Below are 14,435 nucleotides of genomic sequence, written 5' to 3' on the forward strand. Positions count from 1 at the left end.
GCTGAATAATCCCTAAAAAATTATAATCCTTGACATGCAAACAATTTAACTACTATTTCAGTGTTAATTTAATATCAAGTTGACCTTCTGTTATTCCTTTGCCGTAAGTAATACATAGAACTGAAAAGCTCTTAACTAAAGGTAAGTGAAATTGCTGCTAAAACCTCCATATGGTACTTTGAGACCAACACTCAAATCTGGCATTAGTAAACTGCTTTATTTACCTTGGAAAGTGTCCTTTGGTCCTATACACCACTAGGATCACTGCTTTGTAGCAAACGTGGAATATACACACATAAGTGAGGTAAGCCCATAGCTCACTTTTCTTGCTCTTTGTACACTAACCCTCCAAGAGACATGCCAAGAACTTCCTGAAATATTCAAGCCATAAGGAAGACAAAGTAATTACAAGCCTTTGGAACTTATATATGGACCCTTGTAAGCCTGAAATATCTTAATTCATAAAAGAGGTTCATTTTCTTTTTCTTTTTTTAAGATTTTATTTATTTATTTGACAGAGAGAGAAAGAGCACAAGCAGAGGGAGCAGCAGGCAAAGGGAGAGGGAGAAGCTGGCTCCCCGCTGAGGAAGGAGCCCGGCAGGGGTCTCACCCTGATCATGACCTGAGCTGAAGGCAGCCGCTTAACTGACTGAGCCACCCAGGCGTCCCAGAGGTTAATTTTCTAAGTTTTGTTTCTCAAGGTTCAGGATGTTCTAAGTCTAAATTAAATTCTCCATGGAAAAGCTCTAAATTGTGGGTAGAAATATTTTAAGACAAACTAAAGAAAATAAGGTGGTGCTTTATCCCCAGGTACTTAATTAGCAGGAGATATTTTATATAATCGCGACTTCAAACAGTCCAAGTTGCCAAGCATTGCTAGAAATAAAGAAAAAATACAAAGATTCCACTCCTTTTTTTTTTTTTTTTTTGTCTAAACTCCAAACCTGTAACACTCTCAGCTGGATCCATCTCAGATTACACGTTGCGCAAATTTCTGACACAGAACAAGAACCTATGGACTCGTATTTGTTTTCTCAGGTGTAAGGCCAGCAACGGGGAAAAAAAAAAAAAAGGAATGGATGGAATCAACTTCCTTACAGCTTACAGATGTGCACTAAACTGTGGGGGTGCTGGATACAAATCAGAAAAATTCACCGACCATTTGGGAGGAACCTGGACAAAGTTCTGGAAGAAAATTGAAGGCCACTAAAATAGCTTCCCTCCTACCTAATTCTGAAAGATTAAGTAACTGTGCTGAGTAATCAGTCCACACATGTTCCAGTTTGCCTGAAATAATACTTTCTTTCCTAGCTGAAATTTAATAAATTTTCAGAACCGTTCAAAGGTTGGAATAAGATTCTCTCTTTCAAGTATTTTTAAAAGACTTCCTTAGAAAGATTTAAAATTGTAAAAAAAAAAAAAAAAGTCTTGTTGGGAGGGGTTGAAAGAATTCTGCAAGAGCACCAGTGGACCTTTATTTTCTATTCTTTCTCTGCGGCAGCTGCCAAGTTCAGTTTCTTTGCTCACACATTGACTACTTCAAGTCCCGCCCCTAGACTCATGCAATTTCACCACACCAACGTCCACACTCCCTCCATGAGACCTTATTGAAACGAGATCACCCCCCAACTCAATGGTACTTAGAGGGCTCCTCGCTCCCTTTCCTGTAAAACCCAGACTCCTGAGCATGGCTTTGGGGGCCCTCCCATCTGGCCTAAACTACCTTTCTAACAACCCTACATCTGACTCCTCCCTGCCCTGCATCTAAGGCTTCAGCCACTCCAGATGCCAACCAGTCTCTCAACACATAAGAGCCATTCAAGCCTATGGGCACCGAGGTGTGTCCCCTGCCTGGAAGCTGCAGGTCTCCCCACTTCATTACCCACAAGACTCATTCTCCAGATCACCTCAAGACCAACCTTATGTTTGCAACCTTAACTCCATATGGCATGTTCTCTGCATTCCAATAACCCTCCTCACTAGCTTTCTATCACATCACTAGCCTTATAATACAGCCAAGTCTGTATTTTGGTCACTGTCTCCACAGGGGAAGGAGCTGGAGTCCCCTACCCCCAAATGCCCAGCCCAAGGCAAGAGTATATCTTTATCATGTGTACCCCAAGACTCATACTTTACAATGCTTGCTATTTTTCAGTTGCTCAATTAATATTTGCTTAATTAATTCATTTTCACAGCCTGTAGTAACAGAATCGCTCTTCTTTCTCTCATCTTGTAATTACTTTTACAACTGGCTGCTAAATTGGCTTTAGTCATCTCACACCATATAGCCATAAGAGTTCCTGCAGGAATATAAGAGAATATTGACTTGTCTGTTCCATCCCCGCTCAGCTAGGAAGGACTGGTTACGATCAAAGCATGAGGAAAGGCCTCATCATGCTTTGTTTTGGCCCTCTGCCTCAGAGCCTACAACACCTCAGTGATGCTCCAGCAGCTAGATGCTCCAGAGATGCACACTGCGGGCTTCCTCCTCCAAGCCTCCTTCTACTCAGCACACCCCCAGGGGACGTCAGCCCCCAAGCAGGCACCCTCAACAACAGAAATATAGAGGAATATTTGAAGGACATGCTTACAAGTTGTACCAGCTAAAGAGTCTGGTCAACTATCCTGAGTTTTCCTTTCCTGTTCATTCACACATTCTAAAAATCAAGAGGGATTTTCAGTCCAGAGGGACCTGGGTGAGCTGCCCAAGAAAATATGAACCCCCATATCCAAATACTCAACATCAAGTACCACAGTATATGCCTAAGCCAAACTAGCACACTGTTAAAGAGAAGACAGACGTTCAGTGCTTAGGCATAACTTCAGACAGAAAAGCCCACTAACACCTGGAAGAACTTAACACTTTAAAATGTATTAGGCACCTCCCCATTAAAAGCATTTGCGTTCGGGCCATGCTACGAAGTGAGCAGCACTGAACAAAATAACTTTTTTCTCTCTCTCACTCTCTCACTCCCTCCCTCCCTCGCCCCTAAATAATTTATTATTCACCTCCCCAAAACAGAGATATTCTCCCACACCATCCCACCATCATCACCACACCTCAAGAAATCAACAATATCATACAACATATGGCCCATACTCACGTTCCCTCAATTGTCCTATAAATGGCCTACAGAACTCTCTTTCATATCTAAGATTTAATTAATGTTTATGCATTACATTTTTATCTTATCTCTCCTTAATCTTCCCCTAATCTAGCACCATCTCCCTCGGTTATTCATGACACTGAATCCTTTCAAGAGTTCACAATGTTCCTGCATAATGTTCCACATTTTAGATTGGTCTGTTTCCTTATGATAACATTCACGTCAAACATTTCTAGCAGGAACACCACATAGGTGATACTGTGATACAGTAAGAGGTACATATCAGTGAGGGGCATATAATGTCAGAACATACCACCATTGGTTACAAAGCTTGGCCATTTGGTTAAGGTGGTGATAGCCAGATCTCTCCACTGCAAAAACATGTTTTCACATAGTACTTTGAGACCATTCCATCCCCTGACAAACTGGCTTTTCGATCTGTTAAATACTCATTCTAAGTAAGTCTAGCAAAATTACATCAAAACCTACAGAAATAGAATCCTAACTCAAAATTACAACAAAGATGGGGAGGATATTTATTCCATGTGGTATGTGTCATCACCTCCAGTTTATGTACAAATAAGCACCACAACTCAGTGAAGTGAGATGTTCAAGGTCACAAGTCAGAGCCAATACTCAAACCTACACATGCAAGCATCCAAAGCTCATGGTCTTCCCTTTACAACAGGGGTTGGAAAACTAATGTTCACAGGCCAAATCTGGATCATTGCCTGGTTTTGTATGGCCCATGAGCTGAGAATGGTTTTTACAGATGAACATTTGCAATCAATTTGATGATCGGGGAATGCTAACTTTGAATCCTATTAGGTAAAATATTATCCCAAAACAAGAATCCCATGTTTTTTACTAGCAGACCTGTATAACAAAAACAAACAAACAAAAAAAAGTACTGGATTATTGTATTTTGAATTTTGTCAATAAAAAGTTTGTGGAAGTTTGTCTTGTTTCTTGTTATATAAGTACCTATATAATGTCCTCAATTTTGCCTCCGGGCCTACAAAGCCTAAAATATTTACTGCCAGGCCCTTTACAGAAAGGGTTACCAGCCCCTGCACAACAACACACTACCTCTCTGAGCTATACTTTATATCCTTGCAGATACCCTCAACATTCACGCAGAAAGGATATTTTCTTGAAATAATGAGCTATCCTAAGTAAATGCCAGCTTAAAGAGTGAACACTTCCATTAGAAAAGAACACAGGACCTGGGTGGCTCAGTCAGTTAAGCATCTGTCTTCGGCTCAAGTCATGATCTCTGGGTCCTGGGATCGAGCCCCTGCATAGCTGGGCTCCCTGGTCATGCTTCTCCCTCTGCTCTTCCCCCTGCTCATGTGCTCGCTCAAGCACACTCTCTCTCTCTCACCCCTCTCAAATAAATAAAATCTTTAAAAAAAAAAAAGAACACACATGTATTTACCCCCCATTTTCTACCCATTTATATACATTTGTTTAAAATTTTCAGAAGCTTTTGAACAAGGGCTTCCTACATATTTTCACAGCAACCAATTGGAGCAACGAGATGCCAGATTTCAGTTAGAAGCAAAATTTATGTAATAATTAACACCCTAAAAATAAGATTCCGCCCTTTTTTCCAGCTTTGAGGTGTAACTGACAAATGAATTTGTCATACAAAGTGTACATTGTGATTATTCTATATACATACACATTGTGAAAGGATTCCTCCCCCAGAACTAATTAACACATTTGTCACCTCATCTATTTACTTTTGTATGTGAGAGAGAACACTTAAGTTCTACTCTCTTAGCTAATTTCAATTATACCATACAGTGTTATGAACTACAGTCACCATGTTTAATATTAGATCCTCAGACCTTATACATCTTATAACTTAAAATTTGTACCCTTTTACCATCCTCTCCCCCTTTCCTCTACCCCTTAACCACACCAGCCCTGACAACCACCATTCTATTGTTTCTATGAGTTTGACTTTTTTTTTCCTCCCAAGATTCCACATTGAAATGATACCATGTGGTATTTATCTCTCTCTGTCTGGCTTATTTCACTTATTTGCTTTTTATTTTAAAGGGGAAAAGATATTATAAATCTTCATAACCATTCTTTGAAAATGTCCTTACGCATTTGTGAAACATAATGATGCGAGTCCTCTCAACGTGTAGGCTCCTCCCAAGTTGCAAATCAATTTTGGAAGCTACATTATCTTTCAGATCCCCCAAGATGCCATTTAATTTAAGGCCAGAGAATCTATAATAAAATTACAGGCCGAATCCAGCCCAGATGCTAAAAACAGGCTGTCCTGGCAGAGGTTACAGCCCAAACCTGGTTTGCCAGCATTCTTGGCCCAAGGCCCAAAATTCACCCCAGTAGTGGGGAAGACCTAGTCCGCCACTCTGGCTCAGATGAAATCTGAACAGGGAAGACTCTCGGCAAAAAATCAGGAACTTGTACACTGCTAGTGGAAACAGATTGGTATAACATCCAGAGACCATTTGACAATATCCCTTAGAATTATAATCAACTTTTTGATCTAGGAATTCTACCTCTATGAATTTATATTTCATTTCACACAAGTAAAATGACATATTTACAAGGTCACTCAATACTTACTGTCTAAGATACAGATTGGAAAACATCTAGAGGTCCTCATCTAAAATATCAGTTTAATCAACTGTGATTCATCCACACAACAGAATTCTAGACAGCTCTGGTAGACGTGTAATATCTGTGATTACCCATCGTCTTTGGAAACCTTTTGTCTATTTGGAGAAATTTCTTATCTTACAAGTCTCGCCTCCCAACTTGAAGGCTGAGAATCAAATTCCTAGGCTTCTTTGCAGCTAAACTGCAAACATGTGACCACGGCTCCACTGATCAGACATATGCACACATGACTTCGCTTTGGAAGTGAGAAATATACAGGAAGAGAAGCTGCTCAGAGCATCTACTTTTGCAGGTGGGAAGCTGCAGTAGCTGCAAAGCTGCCTTCCTGACTCAGGATGACAATGGAAGCACTTCCAGTCAAGGCAAATCCCTGCTCTCTGCTGCTCGGAGGGGGCAGGAGCACAGGTGGCTTCCACTCAATACTAGTGCTATGTGGGGCTTGGAAAGTTAGATGCTGGCCAGTTCCTCCAGCCTCCAAACAATTCTACCAGTTACCTAAAGTCCTAATTCCTCTTTGGCTTAACTATCTAGAGTGGATTCAGCTGTCTGCCACAAAAAACAAAAACCACAAACTAAAGAAGAATGACGAAGCTCCTTGTATAATGACATGGAAAGACCATCAGATTAAACTGTTGAAACAGAAAAAGCAAGGTGCACAATAGTGGGTATAGGAGGTTATTTTTTTAAGGGGGTTGCACTGTAGACACATTTACTTATATATTCATACGCTATCCCTGGAAGTTGAAGCTAACAAACTTGGCTGCCAGCTGCAGGGCAGGGAAGGGAAAGGAAGGGAAGGGGCTGGCCAAGGCACAGGGGTAGAGAAGAGTTTGCTGTATTTCATATTATACCTTTTGAATTTTGAATCTTGTACCTGTATTATCTACTTAAAATGAATTCAAAAAAAATTTGTGAGAAGAGACAAAGCCTAACCCCATGTCAGCAGAAAATATTAGACACACCCCAAAACCATTCCCCTTCCACTTGCTCTAAGTACAATTTCAAAACAAAGTGCCCAGCTGAACAAAGCTGCAATGATCCTCACTCACCGAGCCCAGATCTAACACAAAAACACAGTGTTCTTTCCTCTAAGTTGCTGACACAGACCAAGGCGGCAGCTTGCTTTATAAAAACGAGCTATCTGTGTAAAAGGTAGCTCTGTCTAAATGGGTGACCAAGGGAAAGGCACCTGACCTCCCTTGGTCTCAAGTCTCATGTAATGGAATGAAGCACTCTGACTAGATTGGACACAAGGCTTTTTCTAGATTCAAAAATTCTATAAAAACGAATTCTATGAGTTAAAACTAAAACTATAGTTTGAACCTCTCCCTCTGGCACTTACCACTTCTACTTTGTATTATGATTCTCAGTATACCTGCTACATCCCCCTACAAGGCCACAAGTCTCTTGAGGGCAAGTCCAGAATTTTTAAAATCATCCTTGCATTCCCCACAGCACCCATCCCATTGATTTCCCACTAAGGCTTATGGAATACCTTAAATATGCCCTAATGAGTTTTAACTCTTCACTGCACTGAGAGAACCCCTATGAATGTTGCTTTGTACCACTGAATTGTGCCTTATGTGAATACATCAACCTATTCAAAAAAATGTTTTCGGATTTAAAGGATCAGAGACACCACCTGATTCCAGGATAGCAAGCACCTCAGGTGAGTTCAGGTAAGTCATTTTGTAATCACTTGATTCCAAGCAAACAAAGCCAAAGAGAAATACAACATATCCCCCCAGAACTTTGAATTTACTCAGGTTTTTTGTTTGTTTGTTTTTGCAGGAAGGAGACCACTTGTGAATTCAAACGAAGAAATATGTTAAGGGGTCAAACATGAAACTAATATGGTTCCTAGAGACGAGAATTCAAAGAAATTCTACACTCAGGCTAGCTGCTTTGGTTTTTGTACAATGGATTGGCATATATCAGTTGGACAGAGTGATTCTACAGATTTTATCATGCACCTATACTGTCATTTGGAATGAGGAATGATTATAGGTAGTGATGACATTTAATGGCAATGATTTATTATGACTCATATAAACTAGGCCTTCTTTGGAAAGCCAATGCCACAGCTTTTCAAGCTGTCCAACTGGCTGCACACGTGCAGGCACACATCTCAGGGTCAGGAGTTCCTCAGGGTTGTCACCTGCCTGAGGACAAACTGGGATCTAATACTTCGAAGTGAGCTGAGGGGAAGAGTGCAATGAGAGTGAACCACCCAGGTACAAAGGAAGCATCCTGCGCACCCCACGAAGAGAGTCACTGGGATGTGGAACAGTATAGGGGAAAAGAACAATAGACTCAACAGTAAGAACATTTACTGAGGGCTAACCGTGTGCCATGCATTGATTTAAATGCCAGGAGTCGATGAAATGAAGGAACACACACACACAGACACACACACAGAGTCTTGACACTAGAACTGAATTAAAATGCAACGGTGGCTCAGATTACAAAAGAAAATTCATTTTAGGATGCTGGCCCTGGTTTCTAGGCTCTGCACATCACAGAATTTTGTACAGCTGGAGGCAGCAAAATCTCAGGTGAACACACATGCACTGCCAAGATTATACAAAGCTTTTACTGGTTCTGGCAACTCAGACTTAGCAGCCAAAGGATTCACTTTTCAGACAATTTGTTTATTGACATTTTTAGTGCTTTTCAAAAATAAAATTACAGGTTGGGTTTATTTGGTATTTTTGTAAGTTTGTTCATTTCAGTCCCATCTATGTATCTTTTTTTTTAAGATTTTATTTATTTGACACAGAGAGACAGCCAGAGAGAGAGGGAACACAAGCAGAGGGAATAGGAGAGGAAGAAGCAGGCTCCCAGCGGAGGAGCCTGATGCGGGGCTCGATCCCAGAACGCCGGGATCACGCCCTGAGCCGGAGGCAGACGCTTAACGACTGAGCCACCCAGGCGCCCCTGTATCTTTTATTTTATACGCAGTCATGCATGCACAGGCACACATGCACTCACTCATACACACACATTCCCGTTTCAAACCAGTGCCTTAGTGAGGGAAATAGAGGCACCTCACGTCAGTGGAGCACCCATGTATTATATACAAATCCTTGAAATGCTTTAGGAGGGGATGATAGAATGGAAGTCTCAGATCACATTACAGTTCTCACTCTCCAACTTAAACCGAGACACATCAGAACACTCCAGCACAGAGTTAAACTCATACCAGAAACAGTACTTTTTGATGGGGCAGGTAATCTGACTTCATTAATTGGGTTTGTCGAATTCCTAGTGAAGATTCTTTCAACCATTAAAACAACAAACGCTCCTCTCCCCTCCCTGATGTTCTGGCAGCCTCCTTGTGAGAAAGCTGGCCCCCTCAAAGCAGGCTACACTGCAGGGCACTGAAAGAGGAGAGGGGGCCCCCTCCCTGTTCATGACTGTTCTCCCCACAGCAGGGCCTCGTGACAACCAGCACACTAAGTTCCCCAGCGTCATCACAGCAAATGCAAATGGATTCTTCGGCCCAACTAGCCAGAACCCAGCTCCAAGTCCACTCTGCTACTGGTCCTATTGTAACCTGATGGCCACATTATATTAAGGGGACTAACCTCTTTCCAGAACCAAATCCCCTTTCTCTGCCCCAGCAATAAACATCCACCCTCTTCCCCACTCTAGCTTAACAGACACCCATCATTTAAAGGCCTGGCCTTGCTCTCAACTGTCCGTCCTTGTCCCCACCTCACCCCCAGGTGCCCACTGACACTTCCCTGATACCCAAACCCCCAAACTTTCCCTGCTCTTGGGTTTCCTGTCACTGAGTTGTGCTTGCCAGGAGGGACATCCCTAGCATCCAGGTGGATCTCCTATGTTGTACCTTGAATCACCTGTAGACATTATTCCATCAGCGGTGATAGACTTTGCATCGCCTGATCTGAGACAATCCACTCATCCCCCCTAAATTGGCACCCCACCACAGTGGATGAACTGAGGTCTAGCTCCTGATTTCTCCCAAGACAATCTACCCCAAGTACAATCCACTCTCACAAGCCATGCCTAGAGATTTGACAACTTAGACAAATTTGACAGAGGAAGAATAGTCCATACCCTCCAAAAGTTTATAATCTGTTATGGACTAAATGTTTGTGCTCCCCCCAAATTCATATGTTAAAACCCTACCCCTTAATGTGATGGTATTAAGAGATGGGGGCTTTAGGAGCAGATTAGGATCAGATGCCATCATGAGGGTAGAGACTCCATGAATGGGATTTGTACCCTTATAGAGTCACAAGACAGTGTGCTTCACTCTTTCTGCCATGTCAGGACAGCAAGAAGCTGGCTGTCTGCAACCCTGAAGAGGGCCCTCACCAGTACCTGACCATGCTGAAACCCTGACCTTGGACTTCCAGCCTTTAGAACTGTCAGAAATAAATTTCAGTTGTTTATAAGCCACTCGGTTTATGGTATTTTGTTATAGCAGCCTGAGCTAAGACATGATCTGATTGGGATATATGTATCTAAGAAGTTTGAGAAAAAGGATCAACATTTCTCAAGCACCTACTACACACTCTCCAAGCATTATGCTTTCCTATGTATTATTTCTATTATTTAAACAAATCCTACATAAATGGTTTTGCAGATAGGCACTTCAGGATTCAGAATGGTTATTAGAGAAATTCCGGAAATGAGAAATGAACTGAATATAAAGATCTTGCTGCCCAGTAATTCATATTTTAATGTCACGTGAACCAAATTCACTGCACAAATAGGCAACCCCTTATGTTCACTAAGATACCATTCATTCACTCATTCATTCTCTTAGGTGGTGCACTGTGGCAATGAATGAAGTTTCTTTGGGCCTACCAACTGAAAGACATATACTGTTTGTACCTTGGCAACCAGATACATGCAAATTAGGGCCCACTTATTTTTTGGCCTTCCAAATGGCCCTGGGCACACGTCTGTGATAAAGGGAGCAGGTGTAAAGGGTAGAGGCTCAGACAATTTTCTCTCCATAGAACCAAGGAATGAGCCTCAAAGCCGGTTTCATCATAACTGTGCTAAAACTGAGTTAACCAGAGTACACAACAGAAACTAATGAACATTTTGTGATTTTTCTTTTGGCTGCCCAGCATCACAACATCTTGCTTGCCAATGTTATGAAATTTTCTACCTGCCTTCAGCTAAGTAAGTTAAAAATGTCAGATACCCAGTTTCCTGATTTCAGCTCAATCAGGGTATGGGCATAGGCCCTCAGCTTGGTCAGACACACCACAGGGCACTTGAATCAGTAACAACTATGCAAAACAGCAGGAATAGATCACTGTTTTCTGAAAACAGCAGCAACGTCAGTTCCCAGGGGCAACGGGGGCCAAGCCCCACACCTGAGGTCCAGCGCAGGCAAAGAGAGGTATACCTGGAGGCATCCAATATTCAGTAGCTACAGTTCTAGCATCTTCACCAGACCAAATCCATGGCATGATATGGCTGTAGTTCTAGCAATGCTGTCCCTTGTGCACTTTTCAAGCCTTCTCCCAGCTTTCTTAGGAAAAGACCGAACTACCCAATAAACTCCTTCTCTGCTTAAATTACCCACAGGTAATTTCTTTTACTAACATGATTATGTTACCACTCCTGGGTCTGATAGAGAACAGGTCAAAAGTGAGCCTTAATTGGCCCAGAGGATCCAAACTCAGCTCTATCAATTATCTATTGCTGCATAACCAACCACCCCAAAACTTTAGTCCTTAAAACATTTATTTAGTGCATAATTTTGGGGTCAGCAATTTCAGCTGAACTCAGCTAGGCAATTTTATTGATGTGGACCAGACTCTGCTGATGTCAGGTGGGGCTCACTTATGCTTCCATAGTCGACTATGGGCTTGACTGGGGGCCTCCATTCTCCTCCACGTAGCCTCTCATCCTCCAGCAGGTGAGCCTGGGCTTTTCCACTTGGTGGCGGAGCTCCCAAAGCAGCAAGAACTGAAGGTGAAATGCTTCTTCAGACCAAGGCTCAAAACTTGCACAAGGTCACTTCTATATTCTAGATTAAAGCAAGTCACAAGACCAGACAACACTCTAAGGATGAAGACACAGACTTGGATTAAAAGAAGAAGAAAGAAAAAAGAAGAAGAAAGAAGAAGATGATGATGATGTTGCTGGAGTGCCTGGGTGGCTCAGTCGGTTAGGCATCTGACTCTTGATTTTGGCTTCAGTCATGATCTCAGGGTCGTGAGACTGAGCCCCACTTTGGGCACCATGCTCAGCATGGAGTCTGCTTGAGATTCTTTCCCCCTCTTTTCCCCTCCCCCCTGTTCCTTCCCCAGCTCACAACCCCCCTCTAAAATAAATAAAATCTTTAAAAAAAAACAAAAGATGCACAGTATTGTGGGAATTTTGCAATCTATCATAGCTGTTTGATAAACAGCACAATGGGGAAGCTGTCACAACAGCGATAACCCTAGGGATTCCCATTTAGTACAACTGCTTATATCCAGAATCTGTGCTCTCACCACCATTTCCATTAACCCACCACCAATGTCAGCCACTGAACCAACAACAGCTAACTAGAAGCAATAAACACAGTACTGAGACTGCCAACTCCACAGCCTGTAAACAGTTAACATACAGGGCAGGCCTCTTGGATCTCTCACCCTGCAGGGCATGCTAAAGATCATGAACTGAAGTCATGTGGCATTGGACACCAGCTCTCTGGCTATGGGGCTTTCTTTCTAGAACCTCAGCTTTCTTCCCCCACAGCTCACAATCAGCATTTTCTGCATACAAACAAATGGGTAGTTTGCTCACTTCAAGCAAAGGACTAATTAATAACCCTAAGTTACAGAAAAACTTAACTATATCTTCAAGAGAATCTAAAAAACCTCTTCACTGAATTTGTTTATTAGGATCTTGAAGAGGTTTAACCATATCCTCTTAAGTTGGCAACAACCACTTAAATTGGCAGACCTCACAAATTGAAACTCGATGTTTCCCTGACAACTGTTGAACTGAGACAGGAAAGCCTCCTGTGAGAAGTCTCCATGGAAACCACCCAGTCCTTGCATCTACCATTTACCTTATTCTTTGGCTGGCATTCAAACACATCAAATTAGCAATAAAAATGTAAGGAAGTTGGAAGGGCTTTGGAGCAAAGAAGATTGTCTATGTTTGGTACAGTGAGATTTTCCAGGAAAAAGAAAGCATACTCAGTCCAAATGTCTCAGGACTCAGATTAAGAAGCCTCTGCATGCCCAACCCATTTTAAAAAATACTCTAGGAAGTTTTGAAAAACAGTGTACTGGTCTCCCTAGGGCGGCTGTGACAAAGTACCGCAAGCAGGACAGCTTAAAACAACAGAAATTCATTGTTTCACATTTTTGAAGGCTGGAAGTCCAAAATCAAGGTATCGACAGGGTTGGTTCCTTTTTTTTAAAGATTTTATTTATCTCAGACAGAGAGCGTGCGCATAAGAGAGAGAGCACAAGCATGGGGGGTGCAGAGAGAAAAGCAGGCTCCCAGCTGAGCAGGGAGTCCAACACAGGGCTCCATCCCAGCACCCTGGGATCATGACCAGAGCCAAAGGAAGACGCTTAACCGACTAAGCCACCCAGGCACTCAGGGTTGGTTCCTTCTGAGAGCTCTCAGGGAAAATCTGTTCCGTGCCTCTCTTCTAACACCTGGTAGCCCCAAAGGTTCCTTGGTTTGTAAATACATCACAATCTTCATCACATGGCATTCTCATTATGTGGATTAGGAGCCCACCCTACTCCAGTATGACCTCATCTTAACTTGATTATATCTACAAAGACCTATTTCCAAATAAGGCCACATTTCAAGGTACTGAAGGTTAGGACCTCAACATATCTTTTTGCAGGGACACAATTCAACCCATAACATACAGCTTTTATATAAAGTATTTGATTTTACCTATTCACTAAGTGTTTGTTAAAGCAAATTGATAGCTCCATTTAATTTATGGCTTAATCAAAATAAAAGGTTCATACTTGTTCACACTGCTGCACTTAGCAACTGAAATCTGAGCAAATGCAACCTTTATTCTGAACGGTCATGTGCCCAACTCAAAACTGGAGTTTCTACTGCAAAAGAGAAGGGAATGAACATCAGTGAGCAAATGGAAATCTCTATCACACAGGCAAAGAGAAAAAAATCACTCAGGAAAAACAAGTCTAGTGTCCAGATACTCTGGCCCTTAGGTAAGAACACTGCAAAAATGAGATCATAAAAGTTAACGGTGCTTGGAAATGACCTTGAAAATGAAAGGAAGAAACTAGTATGTGTCTAAGCAGAAAACCAGAGACAAAAGGCACACAAAGGGCATACAGAAAATAGCTTCCTAAATTGGAAGCACTTGAGGAAAAAAGTCAATCATACACCTACATACAGACACTCACATGGATCCATTTCAGAACAAAACTGGGCCAGAACCTTGGAACACCACCAAATACAAAAGTGCTACATTATTTATTATTTTTGATTCTTCTCTGATCTTTGTAGATCCTGTTGTATTTTTCCTTTCTTAAATGCTTTTTTAAAAATTAAAACTATTTTGAGATAATTGTATATTCACATGCAGTTGTAAGAAATGACAGGGGAAAGATCCTGTGTATCCTTTTTCCCCTGAATAATAACATCTTGTAAACCTACAGTATAAGAACACAACCAGCATACTGA

The 14,435-nt window shown here is 41.8% G+C and overlaps 1 protein-coding gene across 16 annotated transcripts in view; it reads right to left on the reverse strand.

The window, feature by feature from the left end:
- REPS2 (RALBP1 associated Eps domain containing 2) overlaps positions 1–14,435 on the reverse strand; it is a 397,176-nt gene that overhangs the window by 311,705 nt on the left and 71,036 nt on the right. The window lies entirely within an intron of this gene.

This window comes from Ursus americanus, chromosome X, assembly GCF_024610735.1.
Source record: "Ursus americanus isolate L20-20 chromosome X, mUrsAme1.1.p, whole genome shotgun sequence".
Classification (NCBI taxonomy): domain Eukaryota; kingdom Metazoa; phylum Chordata; class Mammalia; order Carnivora; family Ursidae; genus Ursus; species Ursus americanus.